The 12,639-nt window shown below is 46.1% G+C and overlaps 1 protein-coding gene across 1 annotated transcript in view; it reads right to left on the reverse strand.

Annotated features, from left to right (window-relative positions):
- Positions 1–10,441, reverse strand: part of ptp4a2b (protein tyrosine phosphatase 4A2b) — a 31,323-nt gene extending 20,882 nt beyond the window's left edge. Inside the window, exon 1 of the mRNA XM_062528884.1 lies at positions 10,314–10,441. The gene's annotated coding sequence lies outside the window, so the exon portion shown is untranslated. The remainder of the gene's footprint in view (positions 1–10,313) is intronic.
- Positions 10,442–12,639: the final 2,198 nt, after the last annotated feature.

A 12,639-nucleotide genomic window follows, 5' to 3' on the forward strand; every position in this document is an offset into this window, starting at 1 on the left:
GGAAGTCAGGAGACGTGGGAAGAGAAACGCAGTTCTGTGAAAAGACTTTCTTGGGAAGAGGAGGTGAACCCGTGTGTGTGTGTGACACTGTGTGTGTGCACGTATGTGTGTGTGTGTGTGTGCGTGTGTGCAATAGAGAGAGACTATGTGAGAGAAGTTTACGCTAACACACTCACTCTTTCTCTCTCACACTCACTCTTTTTCTTTCTCTCTTGCTCGCTCACTCACTCACACTCTCTCTCAAACACACACACACACACACAGTGCTATGTGATAGGAGAGCCCTGGTGTGAGCGAGATAGAGGCGGACCAGTGTGAACGAAAACAAACAGACAAGCAGACGCACAGGCACAGGGGTCACCGAGGTTAAAGGGGTGTGTGAGAGAGTGAGCATGAGAGTGTGTGTGTGTGTGTGTGTGTGTGTGTGTGTGTAGTGTGGTCACTACCGTGGGGGTTGGCAGCAGGGTGGGTACTGGTTCCAGCCAACCAGAGGCGGTCGGACAGAAAACAGACCGTTTCAGGCTGTGGCCAGCCAGGCCTGGTCCAAGTGTGTGTGTGTGTGTGTGTGTGTGTGCGTGTGCGTGGCCAGCCAGACCTGGTCCAAATCCCCAAAATAAACTCTGCTGTGCGCAAATGAGTTAATGAGTCTCACACGCTGTGTGTGTGTGTGTACAAACCTCTCTCTCTTGCGCACACACACACATACACACACACACACACACACACACACACACACACGCCTGTACCTCACACATTCCGGAGGTCGCCTGGCTGCATTCTTCTGACATGGCTGGCCTCGAGCATCCTCCATGGATACAGGGTCGTCACCATAGCAACACAAAGGCCATGGAGGCCTCTATCTGCGCAGTTCTGCTGTGCTAACTGAACTCAATGCTGCAGGACTTTTCATGATTCTAAAGCTACTTAAGGTACTTCTCAAAGATTCTGTTTATCATATATCTAATAGCTAGGCTAATTATGTAATTCACTTCTACAGACATCCATGCAAGACCATGGGCAATTTGTTGTTTAGTACATTTTGTATATTGTTCATTCTGCACAGTAGACTGGAAGAGAGAGTGTGTGTGTGTGTGTGTGTCTTGTGATTCTGGATTGAAAAGCCTGCTGCTTCTGGGGAGCAGGGTGAGGGTCATGCATGCCTTCGAACACACTTGCACACACACACACACGCTTGCACACACACACACACACACGCTTGCACACACACACTTGCACACACCCACCCACACACCCACACACACACCAATTGTGGGCAACTTTTCACACACGATAACGCTGTTATCAAACATACGAGGTCAACCACTAAGATCAAAGCTGCTTCATAAGACACACACACCCACACAGGGAAGGAGTGCAGATTAAGCTGGGCCATATCAATACAATTTCGAACTGAGATGCCAAATACCACTGCGACACCACCTCACTCCAGTCAGCCCACAGCATGCTTGATAACACACACACACACACACACACACGCTTCGCCTTTGTCAATCCTGGCTTACTGATAGCCATCCAAAGCAGAGAAGTTACCACTGCACCTGTCTGCTCAAGGGCTCTTATTTAAAACAGAAAACCGTGTGTGTGTGTGTGTGTGTGTGTGTGTGTGTGTGTGTGTGTGTGTGCACTTAGCCATCAGTGCCTGACTATATATTTGCAAGTCAAAAGCCCGATTATTCAAAGCATGGGGAGATCTGACACAGACAGACATGTGTTACTGTGGGCTGTCTTGCCACCACCACGAGCCTCCAGTTGTCTCTCTCTTTCTCTGTGTGTGTGTGTGTGTGTGTGTGTGTGTGTGTGTGTGTGTGTGTGTGTGTGTGTGTGTGTGTGTGTGTGTGTGTGTCCTGCGGTGGGACGCTACGGCCCACTTCAAATGTGACCACAGGTCGAGCTCGAGTTACATCATCTTTGTGTCAGGTGTTGGGATGAAAAATCAACCAACCAAGAACACTGGTAGCAGAGGCCACACACACACACACACACACAGCTGGCGGCACCAAATAAAAACACTGGTAGCAGAGACTGCCGGCTGCCGGCTTGAACATTCACAATGCCGGTAAACTGCGTTCAGCTTCTCCACGAGCCGGAACGACCAATCGTGACACGGGACAGGTCAAGCCACCGTGTGGGGAAAGAGCTGTCCATTTATCTTTAACCAAGTCGCCTTTCCTGTTCCATATTCTGAAGCAACACTACCCCCCACCCACACACACACACACATAAGATTACATATTCTCCCTGGGGTCATGAGAAGTTCCACACACCGTCCACTTTCGCAATACTATATTTCCTTATGAGCAAACAATGGTGGCCGCGTAGGTAACCATGGCAAACACACACACACACTCTCGGGCCTCTGGCCGTCAGGGTTAACCGCGTGAGCTGTGCGCGGCTCTCGCTCGGCACTGGTTGTACTTTTGGTGGGAACACTAAGCACAGATAAATCATCATCTCCCCAGCTTAAGGCTTTTGTGTGGGGAGGAGAGCAGCGTCACCGGCTGAGGCACAGCCTAGAGAGAGAGAATGAGAAAATGAGAGAGGGGGGGGAAGAGAGAGAGAATGAGGGGAGAGAGAGAGGGAGAGAGGGAGAGAGAACGAGAGAACTGCAAACACGAGACGAGGTTGGCACGCGCCCAGACGATGCTGATATGTGTGTGTGTGTGACACGGATGGTGTCGTGACACTGGTGAGTGGTGACCCTGGCAGGCTGATGGCAGTGCCGCTCGATAGCCCCGGCCCACAGGGGTGAATGTCAGCAGCTCGATGAGCCACGAGCCACCACACACACACACACACACATACATACAAACACACACACACACACACACACACACACACACACACACACACACACACACACACACACACACACAGGTTAATAGTTCTAGCTTCATGTCATTGCTAACATAACAATCACACTTGCAAAACAGACTCCAGACAGGCAGAATGGGGGGGGGGTGAGGGGGAGAGAGACAGAAGTCGCTTTCTTTTTTCTTTTTTTTTGCTGTGTTGTCGGAATTCATATGTCCGTATATCTACTACCGGAACTTTTCCTGCTGCTGACCTAGTCATTTTGCCGTAATGTTGACGCTACAGCTGCTATGAAAAAATCTGTACTTGTCAGTGATGATCGAGGGAAGTGTTATGTGTATTTAAAGCGCCCTGTCACTGAACAGTTCCATCTCATTAACACGCTGCAGCTAATGTAGCAATGCTATAGCCTCCTCCATGCTACACTCTTCCGCTGTCAGGCACAGCTGACAGCGCGGCCGCATTTATCAGGCGTCATTATCTGCCCAGCGAACCAAAGCCTAATTGACGGAAAGTCTTCATTAGATGTGAACAGGTGGCCGTATTCATTCTGCATATATGCTTCATGTCTGAATGTCCGCTACCGTTAGAAATGCGGTAAGCAATTATCGCAGAATGTGCGGAAAACCTGTCTGAAAACGTCTGGAGAGAGAGAGAAAGAAAAACAAACAAAAAAAGACAAGAGACCAGATGAGGAGAGAGGAGTGGCACGAGGGACAACTCTTCACATTCAGGCATCAGTCTCTGTGTGTGTGTGTGTGTGTGTGTGGACAGAGGAGTGGCACAAGGGACAACTCATCACACTCAGGCATCATGCCAGTATCAGCAGGACCTTGGTGGCCATCCCCATAACGGCTGCTCAACATTTGGCCGCCATCTCGTCTATTTATTGTCCACCGTTTATCCTCCACTTGGGCTATGTTGTCATGTAGCCATGGCGATAAAGCTCATTTAGTAAGTGAGTAAGACTTACGGGGACAAAGACGAGAGACCCAGACAAAAGCTTACTGCTTACAAAAGCCCGCTGCTCACCCAAATCCCTCCAACAGGCAGGACAGCACTTACCGGCAGAGCCAAGAGCACCGGTGTAGGCAGGGGTGACAGCGGGATGATCGAAACACACAAACACACAAATGCGCATACACACAGACAGACGCACACACACGTGCACGCGCACACACACACACACACACAGAAGGTTGTTAAACAGACACTAATCGCTGGTCACCAATCTAATTCAGGCCCTTGGGAAGGTCAATCAGGGAGCCTGCACACAGGACAGGTGGCGGTGGCAGTGGCAGTGGCACAGGGTGCCACAGGTCTCCACGGCGATGCCAGGCCAAGACTGGCATCTGGGGCAACAGACTGCCCCGGAGTCACAAGCTATGCCACACACAAACACACACTCACACACACAGTTAATTAAAGTTAAGTGAGAGAGATCCTCATGACGTTGTATGCCCTTTACTTAGCCCCTCACACACAAATAGCCTCCCTCGTACTGACCACAGCGATGATGCTCATTTTTGTAACGCCTGACATGTAGCAGCCAAATATGAACAGCCGAAACGAAGCATGACAAACCTGGAGAAGCGAGGTGAGGGAAACTGGCATATCTCGGGCCACAGCCGTTTGTCTCAATTAAGTAGCTTAAATCCAATTCTTGAATAACGCCGAGCCTGTTTACCAATCCGCCCCTTCATTAACGCTCTAAATGAACCAGGCGGTGAGCAAACAGCGGGAGAGGGGAGAAGGGCAGTGGTGCAGCAGGGGGCCTATATGGAGGCTGATGGAGAGTGTGTGTGTGTGTGTGTGTGTGTGTGTGTGTGTGTGTGTGTGTGTGTGTGTGTGTGTGTGTGTGTGTGCAGGACAGAAAACGCAACAGGGGTGGTTAGGCTAACAGCCGGGGAGCTGGAGACGTCAGGGCTCTTCGGTCAAACAGGACCCCAGAGGACTCAGGAAATGGACGGGGGAATCTATAACGCAGGCCATGGACTAACCTAATGAGGGTACCGACACAGTGGTGTGTGGTGTGTTTTCTGTGAGTGTGTGTTTTCTGTGTGTGTATGTGTGTGTGTATACCACTTAACAAGCCAATTTATCAGCTTGTTTCCCTTGAGTAAAGTTAGAGTTAGCCGTTTCCCTCGAGTGGAGTTAGTGAGGGAGCGACAGACACAAAGAGATCCGGAGCGAGAAGAGAGAAAAGAAGCGCAAAAGGAGGGAGAGACGACTGCTGTGAGTGTGCTGTGTACAGACAGTTGATTTGTCTTGCTCTGGCTGCAGCTGGGGACAGAACCACAGAAACAGTCGCAACGTACCCACTTCCTGTGACAGTGTCAAGCGGGTGCCAGGCCTACAAGAGCTTCCTGTAGACACACACACACACAAGCTTGAAAACACACTCATGCCCTTACACACACACATATGTTTGTGTGTGTGTGTGTGTGTGTGTGTGTGGCACCCCAGCTACAACCTCCCGCTGACAGGGTCGTGATGCGAGCAGATGTCACTCTGACAGGGACGGCTCGTCGGTCGAAGGAATCCCTGTTGCCACGGTGATGTGCATCACAGGCAGACACGGGCTCCTGCAGGGGCTGAGGGGCTGGGGATGGGGGCTCTAAAAGGCTGCAGTAGGGGCTCTATAAATATTTAAGAAGGCAAGCTGAGAGACACAGTAGCGTGGGTCACGTGTGTGTGTGTGTGTGTGTGTGTATGGGAACAGAGGCCTTCACTGGATGAATTTGAACTCTCCACTTAAACCAGAATACGCAAGCAAGCAAACAAACAAACTAAACACACACTAACAAAATATATACATATGTTTATATTTTATATATAAATAGATATACAAAATATAGCATATTATCTGCTGGCTCATCGTCCCCAGAGGCATGACAAACTAAAAAAAGGTGGACAATGCGGCCGATCTAACTCGGCGGGAGAGGAAGTTCAGCTATACAGGCCTCTGGGGCAACTCCAATAGAACACACATACAACAATAGGCTGCCAGCACTGGCATGCAAACGATAGAGACTGCAAAGTGCAAAAGAGGATATTCACACTCTCTTCAACACACACACACACACACACACACAGGACGTTGTGGGGACAAGAAATACTGAGTAAGCCAGCGTGGCAGCCGGGTTCCATAAGCAGGGCCTACATACACACACACACACACACACACACACAGTGAGAGAGAAGAATAAATAACTGCAGCAGTCTGTCTGGGATTCTCTCTCACTCTCCCTCACACTCATTCACTCACACACGCGCACACACACACACACACACACACACACTCACTCACAGAGTCGGTCTGCGCCAGCAGAAGAACTCAATGACCCCCATGCCGTGGTCTCACAAAGCTATGAGGAAGAGCACAAAGGAGAAGACAGGGAGAAAAAGCACCAGCGAGAGAGAGGGAGCGAGAGTGAGAGCGGGAGCGTGTGCGTGTGTGTATGTGAGAGAGAGAGACAAAGACTTCACCAGACACAACCCTCTCCTCCACAGTCACAAGTCACTTCTCAGCTTGCAAAGTTACACTGCCCAAAGCTGGGCTGAGAGGACCAATATACAAGAACAAAACAGGCGCGCGCGCACACACACACACACGCACACACCAGTGACCTGCCATTTCATTAAAGCACACTCATTTTAAGCACATTTTAATCTGACTGGTTCTCCAGACAATCCCAAGCAGGCTGTGAGAGTAGAGTGTGTGTGTCAGACACAAGCAAGCAGGACTCTTTCGTGCTCTGGTGCATGCTGGGAGAGGAGGCCACAGCTACTGGCATCAATGGGAGAGTGGCGTAGTGGACTGAGCTACATTCCCAGCATGTGGAGCCACCGTGTGTGTGTGTGTGTGTCATTGCTTTGGCAGAAAGCAGGTCACCATGGATGTGACCTACTTGGACTACCACACACCCACACACACACACATACTACATACACTTAAACAAGACATTTGTCATGGCATATAAACCACATGACACAAAAGGCAAAAGGCCGGTCCACATTGTTGACATCAACAGCACACTCTCGAAGCCTGGGCTATCTGCGCAATGAATATGATCTATAATCAAACAGGGCAACAGTGGTGTGTGCGTGTTCGAAAAACAGACATGGCTAAATGAAAGTATGTTACATTCTAAAATGAGCATATTTCTACAAAGAGGAAAACAAAAGACAACACAGACACAGAAAAAGTACCTAAACTCACACCAAAACCGCTGGTCTAAACTTGCTTCACTGCTTATACTAGACATAACACTTTACATAGTTATGACTTTTTAAAATGATATAAACTATAGGAAATAATAGCAACATGAATATTGCCTATAATACAAGACATAAACTCTAGGTCTTGGTCTCACAGCTGATGGGCATTGCGGTATTTACTGTAACCACTCATGCATACTTTGTATTTGACTTCTGCAGCATTTTTACTTCCTCTTTCTATTCAAACTCAAACTTTATCATGAGCTACCTCACTGCATGACTTCACACCATAACCATCAATCAACCTAGTTATTAAAAGTAGGAGGTGGCTAAAAAAGTTAGCTAGAACTAGAGTTGCAATGTAACATTTTTTGTAGTAGATTAGGCTACACTGTCGGCTATTTTCTCCATTAGTCACAGTAGTTTAACTCCATAAAATGTCAGAAAACTGATAGAAATGTTGATCAATGTTGTTTGGCAAAGCCCAAGATGATGTCTTCAAACCCTCGTTTGGTCCACACACCAAATACATTTAGTTTAGCATCATAGGATAATAAATTCAGCTTAAAAAATATGCAAGTTCAAAAGGCTGCAATCAGAGAATTGAGGCATTTTCATCACAAAATGACACAAACTGATTGCCAAGTGATTAATTCACTAGTTGCCTTGCTCTGCTAGATTGTCTGAAATATTGAACATGAAACTTGGCGCAATAGAACAGCACATTTGATGTATTGAGAGGGGACAGAGAGAATGCTATGCTGGAACGACAAAGCTCCTAAAAAGACAAGAATGCACATCTTCCAGTTCTTCAATGGAAGGCCTTCCCCTTGACATGACAACAGACGCAATCAACAAACCCACAAAACCAAGTCACATACCTAGGATTTCAGAGTAACAGTTATTTTGACTGGTTTCAGAAATGGTCAAGATTCCAGAGAGCATTCTAAAGTTGTGATGAAGCATTCTGTTCTTTTTGTTGTGTTTACCTTGTGTCATATCTCCACTTTCACTATGGAAGTCATCTTACTCTGTAATCAGGATATTTAATTCAATCCTGTTGAATACCCTTTGATTTGTTTTAATCTTATATTGCTGATGCAATGCATCTGCTATTCTCTGACGAGGTTTCTCCAGGTAAGGGGAGGAGGTTCTGATACATGAAGACTGAAGAGCTACACCCAATACATTTCCCTAGGCAACTCCAGCAAAGCACGTTATCGTGCCTTTTTCAAGAAAACGTTCTCCCTGTCAGACTCATGTATACCAAAACATTTCTGATAACATGCATCACGTCCGCTGAGCCGCCGTTATGATGTCAAACATGTCCCTGACACGTCAAGTGTGATCTTCGAACGACGGCAAATAGACGCCCGCCCAGAATTACCAACGCAACCGGAGTGGAACTTTTTCCAAGTACGGCCTCGGCAGCTACACTACTGAGCGTTTGAGGTCACGTTATACGACTCCGTTTGCCAATTTTGCTCAGCCACAGCAAGTTAGGCGACAACATGTCCGGACACGTCCCCATTCTCCTTCACCCACTATGTGTGTGGGAAGAGTTGGCCACAGTGCCACTTGATATTGGATTGCACGGTGTACAAAACGGCAGACATCTAATCCGCGAAGCTACGGCCGTTTCCTCTCTCTTGAGTCTGCTTACACAGGAACAGGAACTAGAAACACAAGAGAAACAGCGTCTCAAATTGCAACCATCTATCTACCTTCCGGTTCAAGTTAATTAAATGGCAGCACACGCTTAGCCGGGGTTTATCATGTTATTTCGCAATCGACTCTTATTGAAGTCAATCTCCAAATATGGTTCAGGCAGTCCAGTTGGCAGCTCCGTGCCTACCAAGTAACTGATAAACCACATCTCAACCCGACCTGACAAGACACCCGACATGGCTGTTTACTTAACAATGACATTAACCAAGCTGCATTTACACGATGGATCATCGCTCCAAAATGATTTGATCACTGAAAGGCAGGCTAGTATTAAATATGTTGATATAACAATGAATATGGCCATGCGTGACCTAGCATTAGAAAACGTGACAGTCAACTCTTAATACGAAACAAGTGTCACCTCCCAGAAAGCACAGCTTGTCTGTCAACGTTTATAGTCATTGAAAACATAATCAACCAACTAAATACACACACAGAGAGATTGATTCCGGTTTAAACAGAGAGCCAACGTTAATGTTAGCTCGATATTTTGAATGCGTTTGTCTTCTGGACTCAGCAAATGAGAAAACGGACCAACATCACCATCTGTCTGCATTAACTGTAATATGACTAACAGCATGTTATCCACTCTGTACCGTTTAATTTAGTCGATGAGAGCTAACGTATCACAATAGACATCTTCTAGACCTATTGCTAGGTATGTAACGTTGGACAATAACAGCAACGTTATGGGATCAGGGGGCAAACTGATGAGCTGCTAGGCGAGATTTAAGTTAACATTAGCAATCAGTCGAGATAAGGCTAGGTTTTGTGCGAACAACTAACATGAAATAACAATTATCGTTTTTACAAACCCCTTTCACCACTAACGAGCGCAATGCTCAGTCTTGTCGCCAATCGGTAAACTGATAGTCTGGTAAAAACTGGTATAAACTAGCCAGCTAGCTTGTTCCATTCTCCAGAGACACATTCCACGTTAACTTACATGCTAGGATAGCGATAAATAGCCGTGCGATTGTTGCGTTAACCCCTGCCAACAGCCACATCAGTTGACGTTACGTTGGTTCGGCCTTAAAATGCAATAATTATTGTATCATGTAAAGACATCTGTACAATAATACAGCGCCACGGGGCAATCCCTTCTTAACATCTGGATTGTAACTACAAACCAAGACATAGAGCTAGCGGCTGGCTACGTTTGATAGCAAGCAAGCTAGCCAGGTTGCCGCTAAATAATAAAGAAAACAATAAACATCAACCAACAGGTACACCAGCACATCTTTTGGACAATAATGTCGAATCTCCCGAACACCAACTTTACAACACAATTTAACTTTGGACTGCTCAGATTTTTCATGGACTAAAACTACAGAGCTTAGCAACATTAAATCGAGGTCAAGTTTCAGAAGTAATGTAAGCTAACGTTAGCTACTTATGGCTGCCACACACACGCGCGCTAACGTTAGCCTCCAACTCTTGTCGAGTTCTACATAGTTGGAGAGCTACCCGTTTTCTCTAAATTAAGAAAAAACATTCCGTGGTCATTTCTGGGGAGTCATAATGTCACTTACAAGGAGCAGGCTGAACATTGAAATCCCGTATCAATCCCGGAGAATGTGGATGGAGAGCAATAAGCGCTGGGAGGTCTGTCTTCCCCTTCTTCGCTGCGAGAATGAGAGCTCTTTTCTCACTAAGGAGGAGTTACTCACCATGGCGTCATCGCTACGCAGGACACTCGATGACAGGTCGGCTGATGTTTTACGAGCTGCCGTGAGCATACGCACAGTGGCAAAAGTGAACGAGTCTCATTAGTTTATTATCATCATCACTATTCAACTGTTAAACAGGTTTTTAGAGACCCCGAGTTCGTGTAACATCACTCAATAACATGCTTAGCATTGTTTTACAATTTGCATGTAGAACAGGCTAACTTGGGTTCTGCAATGCGTTGAGGTAAGAAGAAAGTCCCTTTAAAACAACCCCCATCAATGACTCACCCTGTTATTATGCGACCGTGATTTATCCCGGTCCGGTGTCCACACTGAAAGGTCAACAACAAAATCGCTTCTATTTGTGAAACAGATAACAGGAAAAACTATTGAAGCCCTCTAGCCTACTGTGTGATCACCTCAGACTTCAAGCAGGCAGGATAGGCGAAATCCATTGAACAATTTACGGTAGGCCATAATGCCAATCAAATAGCCTAGTATCATTCCTGTTGGGTATTGTCTCAACAGGAAGTAGCCTAGCCTATTCTACAACAGTAGGAAGTATTTTGTTTAAGGTAGGCCTATAGCCTAATCCTAATCAATTGCTACAGTAGGCTAAATGTAGCCTACAATGCTGTGTTTCCAATATAAGAATCTACAAGGGTCCATATTTATTTTTCATTTCACATAGAAGGCATGGATAGTGCTAGGCCTATAGGCATGGGCTCTGGGGGAGTGACTTATTACCCATCCATCAGAATGGGGCCCCCAGTCAAGAAACACATAACACATGGTCATGCTTTGTAGCCTAATCTAGCCTAATCGGCATCTTTTGTAATCTAAATCTGTCCATTCCAAAACTCGCCAGAAGTCATAATGTGTGTGTGTGTGTGTGTGTGTGTGTGTGTGTGTGTGTGTGTGTGTGTGTGTGTGTGTGTGTGTGTGTGTGTGTGTGTGAGTGAGTGTGTGTGTGAATTAGGCCCACGACATCTTCAGAATGTTCAGCAGGTTTTTTTGCATCTTTTTTTGCATCACATTCATGATGGGTTCTTTGGTACATCTCATTTCATTGCTGTAGCCTCTGGATCTGTTGCTTTACAGTATAGGCCTACAGTCCTTTTATTATTCTTGTATATTTTGTTTTGTTAGTCTTTCTGTTATTTAGCGCTTACAATTCATATTCATTTCCCCTAGTGTGATTGGCTCCTTCATTCATTCTCTCACACTTCCCCTCAAACTGTGTGTTGTTCATTCTGGCATTAATAATGGCTGCCATACATCACCCAGATGAGTGCTACACATTGGTGGTGGTTGAGGTTCCCCTTTAACAACAACAACAACAACAACAACAACAACAACACATTGCATTTAGCACTTTTTAAGGCACCTAAAGTGTTATGTAAATGCAATGTGTTGCTGCTGTTGTTGTTATTTATGTTTGTCACTGTGTTTGTAAACAGGAAGGAGGTTAAAGGAATACACCACCCAAAAATGAAATTAAGCCAGTCTCGGTCACCCCCAGAGTTAGAACAGTGAAAAAAAACAGATTAAAATCCGCCCGGGCATTGCCCTGCTTTGGGGGCAGCGTTTTTAGCTTTAGCTTAGCACAGTTGCTGTAAATGAAGGGAGTCAGTTAGCAGGTCCTCCAAAAAAAGTGACCAAAAAAAGTGACCGAGACATCTATTTTTTTTCTAAATACATCTTGGGAGACGTGTGTTCAGAACGAGTTCAAATCATAATGCAAAATCGAACGAGACTATTACCTGGACAGACATTTACTTGGATCTATATTCGGCCTCATCACAGACAAAGCACCGCTAAATAGGCGCAAAGTTCTCACGTAGCACTTGAAAACTCCCAACTTCTAGATTCGACTGGAACTTCACGGGATGGGTTTCAAGTGCTGCTGCGTGAGAACTTTGCGCCTATCTAGTGGTGCTTTGCCTGAGGCCGAATATAGTTCCAAGTAAATATCTGCCCAGGTAATAGCCTCGTTCGATTTTGCAGTATGATTTGTACTCGTTTTGAACACATGGCTGCCAAGATATATTTAAAAAGAAATGTAGATGTCTCGGTCACTTTTCTCCCTTCATTTACAGCAACTGTGCTAAGCTAAAGCTAAAAACGCTGCTCCCAAAGCAGGACAAATGCCCGGACGGATTTTAACCAGGTTTATTTCACTGTTCTA

This window comes from Sardina pilchardus, chromosome 24, assembly GCF_963854185.1.
Source record: "Sardina pilchardus chromosome 24, fSarPil1.1, whole genome shotgun sequence".
NCBI classification, from domain to species: domain Eukaryota; kingdom Metazoa; phylum Chordata; class Actinopteri; order Clupeiformes; family Clupeidae; genus Sardina; species Sardina pilchardus.